Source organism: Syzygium oleosum, unplaced genomic scaffold (assembly GCF_021117445.2).
Source record: "Syzygium oleosum isolate NSW1041296 unplaced genomic scaffold, Sole_v2.1 Sole_v2.02, whole genome shotgun sequence".
Lineage (NCBI taxonomy): Eukaryota > Viridiplantae > Streptophyta > Magnoliopsida > Myrtales > Myrtaceae > Syzygium > Syzygium oleosum.
Genome location: NW_026607486.1, coordinates 1,757,986 through 1,773,628, shown reverse-complemented (window position 1 = coordinate 1,773,628; position 15,643 = coordinate 1,757,986). Strand labels below are relative to the sequence as shown.

Genomic DNA, 15,643 nt, shown 5'->3' with positions numbered 1-15,643 from the left:
CGCATTTTTTTGAACCTGTGCAAAAAAAAGGGGGTTTCACCTGGTACGTGCTAAGTCTAGGTTTGGGACTTAACTCGGGCTCTCCCAAGCCCATACCATATCGCGACTTAGGGTTTAAGTATTTAACATGCGAGTAGTTTATATCGAGGAGTCGTCACTAATCGATTTGGGGTGGGTCGATTAGAAATCCAAATAAGGTGATGGGAGAATCACCCTATTCCTACGGACCAGAAATTAACTGAGTTCGGGAACTTGGTTACACTAGTTGGATAACTAATGCCCTTTCGGTACCTTTTTACCCTGTTCATTTCTAAAAACATTTGTCAGGCAATTTGGATTGATTTTAGGATCTTTCTCCTAACATGTGAGGTGATCAAGCGAGTGCATAATCATAAACGATCAGCAGTCAAAATAGATATGCAGCCTTAGGTTATAATCCTAACTAAGTCAGATGACATTCAAAAACACAATAATTCATGCAATTGTATTTTAATTAAAAACATGCATAATAATAACGCAATGGTAATAACATGCAAAACACTACCGCGCAACCTCATAGGCTTATCTAAATTAAACATAGCAATTTATGAAATTATAACAACATGCATAATAATACAATAAATTAAAACATTCAGATTTACTACATAAAAAATATTTTTTTTTATTTTTTTAAATTTTTTTAAATTTTTTTTAAAAGTAAATACGGAAGAAAAGGAAAGAGAAAAAAATTTTGATTTTTTTTTAAAATTTTTTTTATTTTTTATTTTTTTTAAAAAATAAAATAATAATATAATATAATATAATATTAAAACCTGGTCGGGTCGGCGGATCCGGGTCGGTCAAATCCGACCCGGGTCAACGGATCTGACCTAGGGCATTGACCCGGGTCGGATCAATTGATCCAGTTCGGGTCGGAACTGACCCGGGTCAACGAATCCGACCCAGGGCGTTGACCCGGGTCGGATCAATTGATTCGGTTCGGGTCGGATCTGCTGATCCGGGTCAGGTCGAACCCATGTACACAAACGCGGGGGGCGCCGGCGGAGACAAAATTGGCATTCCGCCGGCTGACCCAGACCGGCGCCGACCTGAACCCGACCCCTAGGGTCGCCACCAAGCTTCGCTGCTCGCCTCTGTCACCGTCTGACCGCCTGCTGGCCGGCCGGCGACCGAATCAAAACCGGCCTCTTTGGGGTATTTTGTCGAATACCTGGCGTGCAGAGACAAAAATGGAAGATTTCGACCTGTTCCGGCGACCTGGTCAGCTCCGGCGGCCTAGCTTACCTTTAGTGACAATATATGCATGGTGGGGGACGACAGTATGGGCCGAGACTCGCGCGAAACGGCCGGCGCAGGTCCCAGCCAAACCGAGCACAAAAACAGGGCAAAACAGAGAAGCTTCTCGGCCGGGGGGCTCACCGGTCGACGGCGCGTCTGGGTGGCCTTCCGGCTGCTCCGTGGGCGACGGCGCCGCTGCTGGTTCTCCTTCTTGCTCCGGCGAATTCTCGGTTTGCTCTCTCTCTCTCTCTCTATTCTATCTCTTCTCTCTCTGTTCTCTCTCTGCTATGTTTTCCTCAAAAATGGCCGACCCGGGCCTCTCTTTCTCTCTTCGGCTTTTATAGCCGGCGAACGCGTCTCACCTGCTCCCCACGCACGCTGACGACGGCCTACACCGGCCTACTCTGGCCCGTGACTTTCGCGGCCACTTAGGCCGGTGCAGAGCAGGGGGGGCTGGTTCAGTGCCGTGAGGAAGAGAGGAAGAAGGGGGAGAGGAGAGCTCGGGAAATCGGGGAAGATGGGACTGGCAATTAATGCCAGTCCCGTTGGTGTGCTCCCCCGGCCCTGCTCTGGCCGGATAGGGACGGCGCGGGGCTGCGTCGCCGTGCGTCACCCTGCGGCCAGAACAGGGGCGAACAGGGGAAGAGAAAGCGACCGTCGGCGGAGGGAGAAGGAAGGAGAAGGTGGGCCGGGCCAGGCTGGGCCCAGCCGCGCGGAGAGGGGGAAGAAAAAAAAGAAAAAGGCCTGAGCCCGCGAAGGGGAAAAAAGAAAAGGAAAAGGGCCCGGGGGGAAAAGGAAGGAAAAAGAAAAGGGCCGGGTCGACCCAGCCCCGACCTGGCCCGGCTCGGAATTTTTTTTTAATTAATTTTTTTAAAATTCTAAATAGACCCTATTAATACAAATGTGCCTAATTTCTATATGCAATGCATTTAAATAGAAATATTTTTTTGTTTTAGGAATTAAAGAAAATTAACTCCTAAATTTTGTGCAATTAATTTTTGGCAAATTAAAATAGGTGTCAACAAGGCATCCTGGCGAACGATATCGAGACTATGACGGTGATGGGAAGCGGTGGAAATGGAGGCACGACTTCTCGATTAATGGATTTTTTAAGAGAAATGATTGGGTGAAGTCTTTAATCAACTGTGAACATAACAATTTGTTCTCCAACAAAAAAAAATAATTATAAATTGTTGTGAAGTTCACTCCTTCAAGAATTTGTGACTCACAACATGTTATTAGTCTCACAGTGATCTAGTCTCACAGTGGTCCAGAGACCTTTATACTAGCGTAGCCCATTAAATTAATGTTCATAATTGGTACAACTTCGAAGATCGACAACCCACGAGAAAACTTTAGGGGAAAATCTCGTTTTGACAAACAAGGTTACTAATTATATGGCTACAAATAATTGCCATGCAACCCCTACTCAGCTCTTAATTGCTGCATGTGGTCTCATGTGTGAGAGATTTGACGGGGGAGACGGCGATATTTCATCCTGGCAATATTGTAGGAATCTTCACAAGGAGGCATGTACGAAGGAGGCCCTCGCATGCTCGTTTCCTCGGTGTCTCCATCTTTTACTATGAAAACTGTCTCCATGCCCCAACTCAAGTGTCGATCTATGTGGCAATGCCAAAACCATACGCCTGCGATAGCGCACATAATCAATGTCATATCTATGTTTGTAAGTTTAGATGTTAAATATGGTGATTAAATAGGAAAGTAGCGTGAATTGGGAAATAAAAAACCTGGATTATTTGCCACAAATCTGATGGCGATCCATCTGTCCCTAGGAACTGCAAACGAATTGACTAGGACTGGGTCGACCAGGTTGTAATTCAAGGGATCCGTCTCATTGTCAAAGTTGCCAAGGCCATGTCCCACGACATAGAAACTGTATCCGTGCAAATGCATCGGGTGACTCTCCGCACCTCGCAAGATGTTGCTCCCTTGGAAGACCACCTCCACGGACTTGTTGTACTCCAACATCTTCACTCTGGTCACTTTGTCCGACACTCCGGTTACTTCTGGCATATCGTCTCCCGTCCAGTTATAGAAAACAGGAGGGAAATCCGGAAAATCTGCTGTATATACTCCACTGATGTTCCTGCATATAAACACGAGACCCTAAATTAAACTTGTCCACGGATGGGGAACTGATAAATCATTACTTCTTGGCATGACAAAGTAAGCCTAAGAAAAAAAAATCTTACTTGTAATATGCTTGGAGCACATCTGTTGATGGGTTCTCCCAACTTTGATTATTGAGACTAGAACCGATCGTGGTCGGACCAACGACACAATCGTGATGTGGACACAATATCTCACTGATCGACGCCACTATGAACATCCTCCTCGTTATGTTGAGAGGCACATCCGAAGGATGATCTTCACTTGCCAAACTGCGGAGCATGAATGTGAAGCTATCTGCCGCATCATAGTCGAAATAGCTCGGAAGAGACCGGTTTGGGAATATTGGCGATGAGTCCAGACTATAGTTTCCGCTGTATTGAATTATGGCAGTGGTGATCACGTGGTCGAAGTTCGTCACATCCGTGCTCTCGCTCGAGTAGCGGTGGGCCGCCATGTAATACCTTCCCGGGGTATTATTGGCGGTGAATAGTACGTCGATGGTTGACCCGGGGCTCAACATTAGGTACGGACTCACTAATGGTTTTGTGTACGCTGCATCCGCTCCGACCACCGTCAGGTTGTGGTCAGCAATGGCAAAGAAGAGCTCACCACTGACGGCGGCATTGATTATCCGGAGGTGGTAAGTCTTGCCATAATCAACATACATGTGATATGTCGAATCTGTTATATCAACATCATTATAGCAATTATGTCACATAACTTTATGTCACTCTAATATAAAAGAAATCCAAGTACAGAACTGCCATGAGTTAAAAAAAAAATTGAAATCATATAAGTGTAGAGTAGAAATGTACCTTGTGAGCAAGCAACAAAATCTCCAAATTCTCCATTTATCATATAACCAACTGAACGAGGTACATCATTACCTTCATCCAGATCCTCGTCTAAGTCGGTATTCAGATCATCTCCTTGTGAATACCAAGAACCTACACATTATAAAAGATAAAGGTCAGGTAAAATTTCATGAGCTTCAATGCACTACAGTGCAGCTTTATTTCTATGAAGTTTTTCATGGGCTTTTCTAAAAGCTTTATCTTTTTAATTGTGACCCTAAATTTCTCATCGTACATCAAAATTCCTAGAATAATCTCAAAACACGTACCAAGCACAATGATTTCTTCACCATCTGGCTTAGGAAAAGGGTAAGTTATTCCTTCTTCTGGAAGAATGATTATTGCACCATGCACCGTGGCTCTTGTCCAATCGCTATGGGCATGCCAGAAAAGGGTTCCTTCCTCAGTTGTAAAATTTACTTCATATGTGAAATTTGTGCCTGGTGGAATCGGACATTGAGTAACGTATTCCGGACCATCTGACCATGGGTTGCGAGGTTGCTTTACGCCATGCCTGCATGAACACAAGTTTTCTCGATCATAAAGCATCCCTCTTTTTCTATGTAAACAATGCTTATGTTGAACCAGTACTTCGAAAGTGGTTCAAGCTCCATCAATTGACAGAAATTGAACTTTCATGATACTCATTAGTCGATTGCCCTGTTACATCTTTAAAAACTATTTTGTCGTCCGCCGTACTCGTAAGGGAAAGAACCGACTCTACTATGGTAACACTCAACTCATATAGTGAGAGAAGGATTGTTGCGTGATACTTTAGCAGCAACTCACCTTTTAAATGTCACCACTTCAATACTCTATATGGAGTCTATCGAATTTGAGTTATTACAAATAATATCTAACAGCACATCAACCGAAAGTATGCGATATATTCCACCAGAGTAATTGTATTTTCATCCTGTAGTGATGGTTGGTGTCATCACATTTCGTGTTTTTACTAAAATTATCGCTCGACGGAAATATTATTTACACAAGCAAATACAAACTGAAAATGTTCATCTGCTAAATGATGGAATGTGTATCATTGTCAACTTCATGAGTGTCCACATTCGGCCCTGCTTGTGGGACAATTCTAGAAAATAACACTACAAATTGTCCGAACTTGGGGGCCGTGCCTACTCTATTATGCGCTAATTGAAATGCATATACCACTACATTTTTTAGGGGAAAGTTTTCTTTCCCTTTCTTGTACCCTTCCCGTTGACGACGGAAATCTTCCCTTGCTTTCAATAATGGAACTGAGAAGCCTAAGTTCTAGATGAGTGGGGTCATGGCAACGTGAATACATGTTACTGAGATGTTTCGTAGATTGTTAGTTGTCTGATAGTTGAAATCGTGGAAGTGAAAAGAAACAATGTCAGGAAAGGTAAAAAAAAATAGAAGTTAGCAACCCGGACTTTATGTAAAGATGGTTGATATAATGCTAGATGGTGCTATAGTGGTTAGTTGAATTATTGCTAGATGATGATGTATTTAGGGTTTAGGGCGGCTCCACCGCCGTAGGTCTGGACAGTGTGTTTTCCATACACATACTCCTTTTCTTTATCCAATGAAAAACCCTTGTTTATTATTGAATGGTTATGATAATCAAAGATTAAAGCATATACCTCAAACGAACTTATCTCATGAAAGATAGCAGTGTCACCATTGTTGTTTTCTCCGGTTATTTTTTCTTTCTTCACGCATATTTAACCTAATTTCATTAGATCACTAATAGTTGAAGCGCACCGTAAAATACTCGTTTTCTTATTATTTTTCGTGTAAGTTTAAAAAAAGGAAGCAATAGAGGGGGGGGGGGGGGTCGGGGTCGAAACATACCAGTGAAGTGTGACTCTATAATCTCCGTGATTATGAACGTTCACAAACACGAGATCGCCTTTGTGAACCTCAATCGTTTGATGCAAGTTTGATGCTATCTTTTTCCAAAGTAATCATTTCCTGGCCACTGCATTCTTGGGAGTATTATGCTGGTATCACTCTGATTATTCCCGTAATGACTATGACTTCCCCCCCTCCCTTTACACTTACTTTCTTATAAATCTATATTTGTTGAAGTTACTGACCCGTACCTCCTCCTTTATCCTCAAGGTATTCGAGTTGCGCAATCCAGGAGCAGTCATCCACAGTCATGGAATGGAATCATGCCTTGTAACCATGATCAATCCCTTAGCAAAAGAATTTAGAGTAAGTTTTCCAGGTTTTTTTTATTTTTTATTTTTTGCAATCCTTTGCATGTTATTAACTACGAATTAGTTCAAAGTAAACCCTCTTGGATTTGACCAAAAAAAAAAACCCTCTTGGACAAACATTTAAGTTGGTAGCTTGAGGAATTTATTAAATAGAGACCAATAGGAACTTAACCCACAAGGGGAGATGCTTCGTGAAAGTCGATATTGATTAGATTGAGATGCACAAAAAATTTAGTTGAAATAGGTTCTCCGGATAGGTCATTGATCTCATGAGGAAATCACTATCATGAGTCAATAGTTGAGTTGGTTGTGAGAGCCTTTTACTACTCGCCATTGAAAATGGGAACCCACATGGGTGTAGTTCGTTCCCGTTTCACGAGATCGCCTTTTCACAGACGGCGGCGGCGGCAACTCTAGTGAAATTCCGTGTTCGATTCGGACGGGACTAATGGCGGGTTTCAAGGATCATCAAAATCCAAGGATGTGTCTGTAACTTACCACGAAGTCGTAGTAGTGGACGTTGGTGGCTTCAGCGACGAGGAGGGCGCTCGCAAGAAGGAAAACGAGGGCAGGGAGGAAAGCGACGGACGACGATCGCATTGCCATCTTCCGCTGCTCAAACACACCGATGTGAAGTTGCCCTTTCTGCGTCTTCTTGACTCGAGGGGACACACACATTCTCTCTCTCTCTCTCTCTCTCTCTCTCTCTCTCTCTCTCTCTCTCTCTCTCTCTCTCTTAGTGAGAGAGTGAATTGCCAAATATCACCGTCACGTGCGCGCACCATACATTCAAACCCAGGCGCTTTTACTTACAGGTACCCACAGCTTACAGCGAACGACGCCGAGAAAGTCCGATGAGCATCCCCCCGTCGACATTCGGGAACGACCCAGTACATAGCTCTCGGCGAGAAACGCTGGGTGATCGGGAGCACGTTGAACACATTCCCGCTAGCTCCTCCGAACATCTGGTTTCTTTCTCGTAAGTGTCCGGGGGACGCATTTTTCCAAAAGGCTACGCGCATCTCTAGGTCCGGTGTCACGGGTTGTCGATATCGCTCATCTGATGACATATCGTTGGCCGATGAGATCCTTTTAACAAAAGAGAGCATCCGCTCATCTCTAGGCTCTCTACGTGTGTTTACCTTTTCTTTTTTTGTCAATGAAACGCTCCCCCAAGCTTGGAATAGAAGAAAAGATAAAGTTAAAATCTCGGCGGGACCGGTGCATTTGTCGTTCTAGATATCGACCCAACGTTGAAGAGGATTCGTGCGGTGAGCCCTAACGCCACGGAGAAGCCATGAAATGGCCCCAGGACTTAACTCGACCGTCACGAGGGATTATTTCCACGTTGCATGAACACGAATTACAAAATGGAGCGATTAGGGGAGGAAAGTGCCAAAAAAGTTTTAAACCTTTTGCATTTGTGCCAATTTAGTCCTAAACCTTTTTTTTGTGTCAATTCAGTCATAAACCTTTTAAATTAGTGCTAATTCAGTCCTAAATCTTTTGTTTTTGTGCCAATTTAATCCTTCCAGCCAATTTTGATCGGGATTTGTCGACGTGGACGCCTGTCGGCCAGCGGCCAATCACTGGCTTCGACGTGGCACCGACATGGACAACTTTAACAATATTTTAATATTTTTTTGAATTTTTATTTTTTTTCCTTTTTTTTCTTTTTTTTCACTTTTTTTTTGTCTCTCCCTCCTTCCTCTGGCCGGTCGCCGGTCCGGCGGCCGGCGAGCTCGACCTCGACCTCGCCAGTGGCTGGCGAGGGCGGCCTCGCTCGGCGAGGGCGAGCCTCTCCTTGGTCGAGCGAGGCTCGAGCCCTCGCCGCGACCTCCGGCGAGGGCTCGAGCCTTGCCATGGTCGGGCGAGGCTACCCTCGCCAGTGGCAGGTGAGGTTGAGCTTACCGGCCTCTGGCCTCTGGCCAGTCGCCGGACCGGCGACCGGCCAGAGGAAGGAGGGAGAGACCAAAAGAAAAAAGTGGAAAAAACAAGAAAAAAAATTCAAAAAAATAAAAATTCAAAAAAATATTAAAATATTATTAAAGTTGTCAATGTCGGCGCCGGTGACCGGCCGTTGGCCGGTAGACGTCCACGTCGGCAAATTCCGGTCAAAATTGACCGGAATGACTAAATTGGCACAAAAATAAAAGGTTTAGAACTGAATTGGCACCAATTTAAAAGGTTTAAGACTGAATTGACACCAAAAAAAGGTTTAGGACTAAATTGGCACAAATGCAAAAGGTTTAGGACTGAATTAGCATAAAAAAAAGTTTAGGACTAAATTGACACTAATGCAAAAGGTTTATGACTTTTTTGGCACTTTTTCCGCGATTAGGGCGTTGCGCGAGGCTTGAATTCGTAAACGAAAAATAAGCAGAAGAAAAACAAGTCAACAATTTCCATATGGCTCGATTGTTGTCGTCTAGTTTCGGCCGCAAGAACGGGCACGCGAAAGTCTCCCTCCTAGCCCTAGACATACGGGTTGGTGTCGATGTCAAAAGAGAAAGAAGACAAGGAAGAAAATGTCTCAAAATCGCGCCCACAGAACGCGCGGAAGGGACGGGGGCAAGAGCTACACGCTTCCACGGTCGAAAGTTGATTCCTATAAAGGAGGCCATGCATGAAAGTAAAAAAGATACAGCGTGGCTACAGCGAAAAGGCCCACGTAATTCGGGGACCCGCTCTGCAAAAACTCACGAAATACTTCATGAAATGTTGACCAAAAGAAAAGAGAAGTAGTTCACGAAATCACCCCCACTTCGAACGGTTATTTACTATTCTACCGGCCCCTCCAGGAACAGAAGGTGGGACACTGAAGAGTAGCTGAGAGGGGGAGGGGGAACACCTAGATTGGATTATATTCATTCGATAATATTTTCTGAGATTGCTTATTATATGCAAGTCAAATACAACCTTGCTTGATGGGGAAAGTGATCCGTTGAGTATGTCAAATTGAACTGAATCCCAGGAAAGAATCGAAAGACGAGTAGCCTAATTGCGTTACTTAACGTCCTATAGAGATAAATCGTGACGTGATCCGGCCAAGCGAAAAGATTATAGTATGTGAGCAGGTGGCATGGATCTGTTATTATAGTAGAAAACCATGGGCGTTTCCATCTATCGCTATAGAGAGACTCTGACCCCTTCATTATAAAAAAAAGAAAGAGGCCATGCTTAAACTAGACATCGATCGACGCAAGATCGACGCCCTAATAATATACTCGGGAATGTGCGGACAGAGATTTTCTTGCGAGGGCTTGTAGACAAAGCACAAACGCGTCCGCATGCTTGTCCACGCAAAAAACAAGGGGATAATGACACAAACGGTTTCTGAACTTTGGCCTAATATGTAGTGTAGTCCCTGAACGTTTAATTTGGTCAATGTAGTCCCTGAACTTTAGCCTAATATTTGATGTAGTCCTTAAACTTTTGGTATATATTCAATGTAGTCCTTGAACTATATGAAAAATATTTAATGCAATCCCTGAACTTGAATAAATAGAAGGACTACATTAAATATTTTCATACAGTTCAGAGACGATATTAAACAAATTAAAAGTTTAAAGACCGCTCTGCACATTAAGTTAAAGTTCATGGACCGTGTTAAATAAATTAAAATATCATGGATCACATTGCACATCGAATTAAAGTTTAGAAATAGCTTATGTCATTTTTCCAAGATTTTAATATGAGGCTCCTTGGCATGTGAGTGGGGGCAAGACCTAGATGCATGCCGACAGACGCGCACGACACGCACGACGCGCATGTCGTGGAGGTACCACTAGAATCTCATAATTTAAAAAAAAAAATGCAATCGAGTTCCGAAATTTATTAAATTGATGCAATCAAGTTCATCTGTTAGTTATGTTGAAGCTGTCCCGATGTGACTTTTTTTTCATTGTTCTTTGAAGAGAAATGTGCTGATGTGATTGTCACGTCAACTGTTTAAAAACAATCGAAAATGCAATCCGCTTGCTTCGCTCAAAGCACAACTTCCCTCACTCATTTTCTCTACTCGACAAATATAACTGCTCTGTTTTTTGGACCACTTTTAATATATATATATATATATATATATATACGTTTATTCTCAACTCTAGTGCTAATTTAATTTCAGTATTTGCAAAAATATATTTTTTCGAGAAAGCAAATTCAATCAAACCGCGCAAAGGAAATCCATAAGGGATACGATATTTCCATAACTTAGAATTCTTTTTCCACAACTTCTTCTTATTCGATATTTTTTTTGGACTAAATTACCCTTAACAATTCACCCATAATCTCCAAGAGCATTCTAGAAAATAAAAACAAAATTGCCCTCTACTAAGTAGGGCAAATAATCAAATAAATCAAAACTTACATTTTTCTTACTTCCACGGAGAAAAACTTAACTCCACTTTCCTTTTCATTCTAAATATCTTCGTCTCTTGACAAATTGTTTTCTTCTTTGGTTTCTTTTTCTTCTTCTTCTTCTTCTTTTTTTGGCTTTTTCACCAAGTCTACAATAACTTGCGGCTTATTTGTTATCTCTTAACATTTTCCTTATATTTATAATAACATTTTCCACGTGTGAAATTACTTTCTACGTATATAACTTGTGCTGTGCATGCGGAATAAATATAAAAGAAGAATTCGCGGCTTATTACGTTCTTTTATAGAACGTCACATATGCATGCTAATTAAACATATTGATAAATAACTTTTACGTCTTTCTTTGTCCTTAAAAAATTGTCTTTTTTACCAAATAAATATAAAAGAAGAACTTCCGACTTATTACATTCTTTTATAGAACGTCACATAGGCATGCTAATTAAACATATTGATATTCACCGAAAAGGGCAAAGAAAAGTTACTTTTTGTCAGCGAAAAGAAAATGAAAGTGGGGCTAACCAGTGAAAAGGTTCAACGAAATTCGGGACCCGCTCTGCCAAAAATGGACAAGTGGCTGAGATTCGACCCACTCGAATGCTTATTTACTATTCTACCAACCCCCAGACCTACACCGAACAGCAGTTGATATAGAGTACATTTAAATAGGACCGGACTAGGAGTGATCAGTTCCCGATTCGATCAAGGTGGAATTAGGAATCGGACCAGGAGGACTGGTTCTCAAAATTGAAAACCGAGGATCGGACCGATTGGTTCTACGACCAGAAACCGATCATTTACGGTTTAGTTCACATTTTACTATTTTTTCTCAAGAAATTTATGTCAACGAAGTTCACTTAAGGTTTAGTTGACATTTTACCAATTTTTACAAATGAATTTATGTCAATAAAATTCACTTAGGGTTTAGTTCACATTTTACTAATTTTTGTGAAGAAATAAAAAAATAAAACTATATAAGTAGTTGATCCGGTCCGGTCGGTGCGGTCCGGTCGGTCCGTTCCCCCTTGGAACCGGAAATCGGACCGCCTGGACACCGATTCCACTTTTAGGAACCGGGAACTGGACCGACACTTCCAGAAACCGGACCAAACCGGCCGGTCCGGTCCGATCCAGGTGGTTCATACCCCCAGACCAAACCCAGACTACGAGGATGTACGCATACGATATTGTCGTGAAGTTCCTAAAATCAGTCGACTGTATCGAATCAAACGGAGCAACGAAATCGAATTGAAAGCCTAGAAGCTCAAATTGCATTATTCAACATCATAAACTGTATAAATTGAAATATTTAAGACTTAATTGGCATCCGTATAGTAAGTTTAAGAATTTTTTGGTAATTTTCCTAAAAAAAGGCCATCAGTAAACTATAAATCAACCAAATGCGAGGCACAACCCTAATAATCTACTTGAGAATGTGTAGGAAGTGATTCTCTTGGGAGGACTTGCAGACGAGCACGAGCGTGTCAGCAAAGCTTTATACCCACGAAAAGATTTTAGTATCTGAGGTTCCTTTGCATGCGAAACAAAGACCCAAATGCATGCCGACAAATTACCTGATACGCACGTTTCAGAAACGTGTTGTTTTCTTACGTCTGAAAAAATAATGAAGAAAAAAGAAACAGAAAACAGAATCGATTTGAGTTTGGTGGACGACATCGATGCAGCGATGCAACGGACTGTCGGGCACGGTGTCCGTCACGTGACGACGTCAGGTCTGCAGTAAGATCGGATTTGATTCGATCGCGTACTTTGACGTGTATAACTTATTCGATTAAGCGACTAAGTTATCAGGAAATACTTAGTAACCATGAAAACCAGAACTACTAAAATCACACATCTATTTAAACCCAAATGAAAAGAATGAAAAGAATTTAATACTTTATATATCGGGACGAATTATTCATGATTTATTCAATTAAGCGACTTGATTGTAATGAATAAGTACATTCACTTTGTTTAAACAAATAATGAGCTTAGGAAAAAAATGTTACAGCACGAATATTAATTGCAGTTTATAGTTTATATTTAATAGCTTTTTTTTATTTTAAAATGAAGGTAACGTCTTTCTTTTTTTGAGAAAGTAGAATTACCAATTATATTAATGAAAGTTACCCGTTCTTTGAAGACTATAATAAAATGAAATTTATAATCAAAACATGAACAATTATAAATTGTATAAACGAAAAAGGTAGATCGGACTTTTTTTTTGTGTTTCCTAATTTGGTATATTTTCTGTCGTAGTATCTTCATGAAGATTGTGAATAAGTTTTAAGGGCAAATTTGTCGAACCAAATTATAGTTTAAAGAAGAAAGTTGTGGAAAAGGATATTTAGGTTGTCGAAATACTGTTGCTCTTAGAATAATTTTTTTTTGTTAGATCCATCGTCGGTGCGAAGAATTTCTTATATTTTTACGGTTGGGTTGGTGACATGTGATTTAACAATGAACGCAATAATAATCCTAAAATATTTGGACGAAAGGACGGTAATATGAACGTGTTGACATAGTGAACTTTCGCATCGTAAAAGTAGGAAAAGACTCCACATATGCATGCTAATTATACATATTAATATTATCAATATAACAATGTTTTTCTTTTAGATTTATTCCGTCCACACAGCACAAGTTACGCATGTGCGCTTCTTCTCTATATTAAACCAAAGAAAAATGACACATATGATCCATGAATTTTGGCTAAATGTGTAATGTAGTCATTGAACTTTTAATTTGTTCTATGTGGTTTTTGATTTTTAGCCAAATGTGCAATGTGGTCTGTGAACTTTAATTTATTCAATGAGGTCCAATTTAGTCCCCATAAAAATGTTTAATGCCGTCCATAATCTTGAATAAATGGAAGAATCACATTGAATATTTTCATATAGTTCATGGACTACAATGAACATATATCAAAAGTTCAAAGACCACATTGAGCAAATTAAAAATTCGGGAACCACATTGCACATTATGTTAAAGTTCATGGACCATATTGAACAAATAATAAAAGACTATAGTATCTAAGTAGCTGGTATGGATATATTATTATAACAAAAAGTGATCGTCATTCCCATCTCAAAAATACATCCCTGAAGACTCACCTCTTCTTTCTTTAAGCACCCATGGAAAACAAGAAAGGCCATACTAAACTATAACTCTAATATCAATTGTTGTGCGCGAAAGCGTATCATTACGAGTGGCAAAGATCGATCGAATAAAATAGACATAAGGTGAAAATGAATCGGATACTAGATTTACATAATTTGGTCGATATGAACTATGTCCACGGGGAATAGAGCACAAGATTACATATAGAACAAACGATATAATAGAAATTACAACCACACTCAAGCACTCAAACGCCCTAAGTGTTTCTCAGCTCCCAATTACATCCAATATCCCACACATTGTTTGGCTCTCGCAATTTCTCATTAAATAATCTCTCAATCTCATAATGGAAACTACACAAACTCAAATCGCAAGAATTTAATCGGCTCCAAATGCTTGTACTCTAATTAGATTTAGAACAAAATTCAAGAGAGGTCCCTTTATTGATCTTCACGTCTTTAGCCTAGGAAACTTGTTGCTCACTTGTCTTCTTTGGGCACAAGCGTCTTTCTTTTGACCGTGAAAAGGCCTACGACTACAAGACAAAGAAGGGCCTACTATACTATGTATGGTTTGTTCAGAGGAAAGAAAACACTAGAAAAATATGGAGTTTTCTTTTGCTAAGCCCTAGGTCATCCTTTCTTAGAAGTCTAGCGCCTGTTTGGTAACCGGCCAAACAGTACATGATTCTATTTTTTTGTTTTCAAAAATAAAAAAAAGAACAGAAATCCATTTGGTAAATTTTTTGTTCCCAAGAACAAATTTGTTTTCAGGAATAGTTTTGGAACAGAATCAAGAATAAAAAAAAAGTTAATTCTTGATTCCGAGAACAAGAATAAAAAACAAAAGAGAATTTTTTTCTTCTTCTTCTTTCCTACCGGCCACAGGCCAGGGCCGGTCAGGGCGTCGCGACCCTCGTCGACCACAGGCAAGGGCTCGCCAGATCCGGTGAGGGCAGAGGGTGGCCCTTGCCCAGGCCGTGAGCAACCCTAGCCCAGGCCGCGAGGGTCCAGCCCTAACCTGTTGCCAGCGAGGGCCGCAACTCCCTTGTCGGCCTTGGCCTGTGGCCGGTCGCGGGCCATGGGCCAAGGAAGAAGAAGAAGAAGAAAAGAAAAAAAAAAAGAAAGAAATATTTTAAAAAATTCAAAATATTATTAATAAAAAAAAAATTTGTGCAGTTATCAAACGCATTTCTATTCCTTTTCAATTCGAGGAATATAAATTTTGGGCAGTTACCAAATACTCAGAAATTATTTCGGGGAATAGAATAAAAAAATCATTTCTGAGCAGAAAATTATTTCCGGGAACAGAATGGTTACCAAACGCACTCTTAGCTACCAGTGGGTCCTTCACGTGTGAGGAGACGCCGCATAGAGAAGAAAAAAAGCACGCAATGCGTTCTCACTTCTAGCCATATGAAGACTTCTCACTTGGTTGGAGCTTGAAAATTCGGTGATTTATGTTGGGAGTTTGTTTACATTTAATTGAGCTTGGGTATAATTTAGGCGTGGAAACACATTGTAACTCTGATTCTCCAATTATTAGTAAATTATTTGCTGCTGGCTCTTCCCGTGGATGTAGGTACCGACACTCGGACCAAACCGCGTAAATCTTTGGTGTCCTTCATTGTTCATTATTGATATCTCTAGTTTTCTTGCATTGACTTATATT

At 41.0% G+C, this 15,643-nt stretch overlaps 1 pseudogene; it reads right to left on the bottom strand.

The window, feature by feature from the left end:
- Positions 1-2,541: 2,541 nt before the first annotated feature.
- LOC115661337 (putative laccase-9) lies at positions 2,542-7,203 on the bottom strand (annotated as a pseudogene).
- Between the last annotated feature and the right edge of the window lie 8,440 nt (positions 7,204-15,643).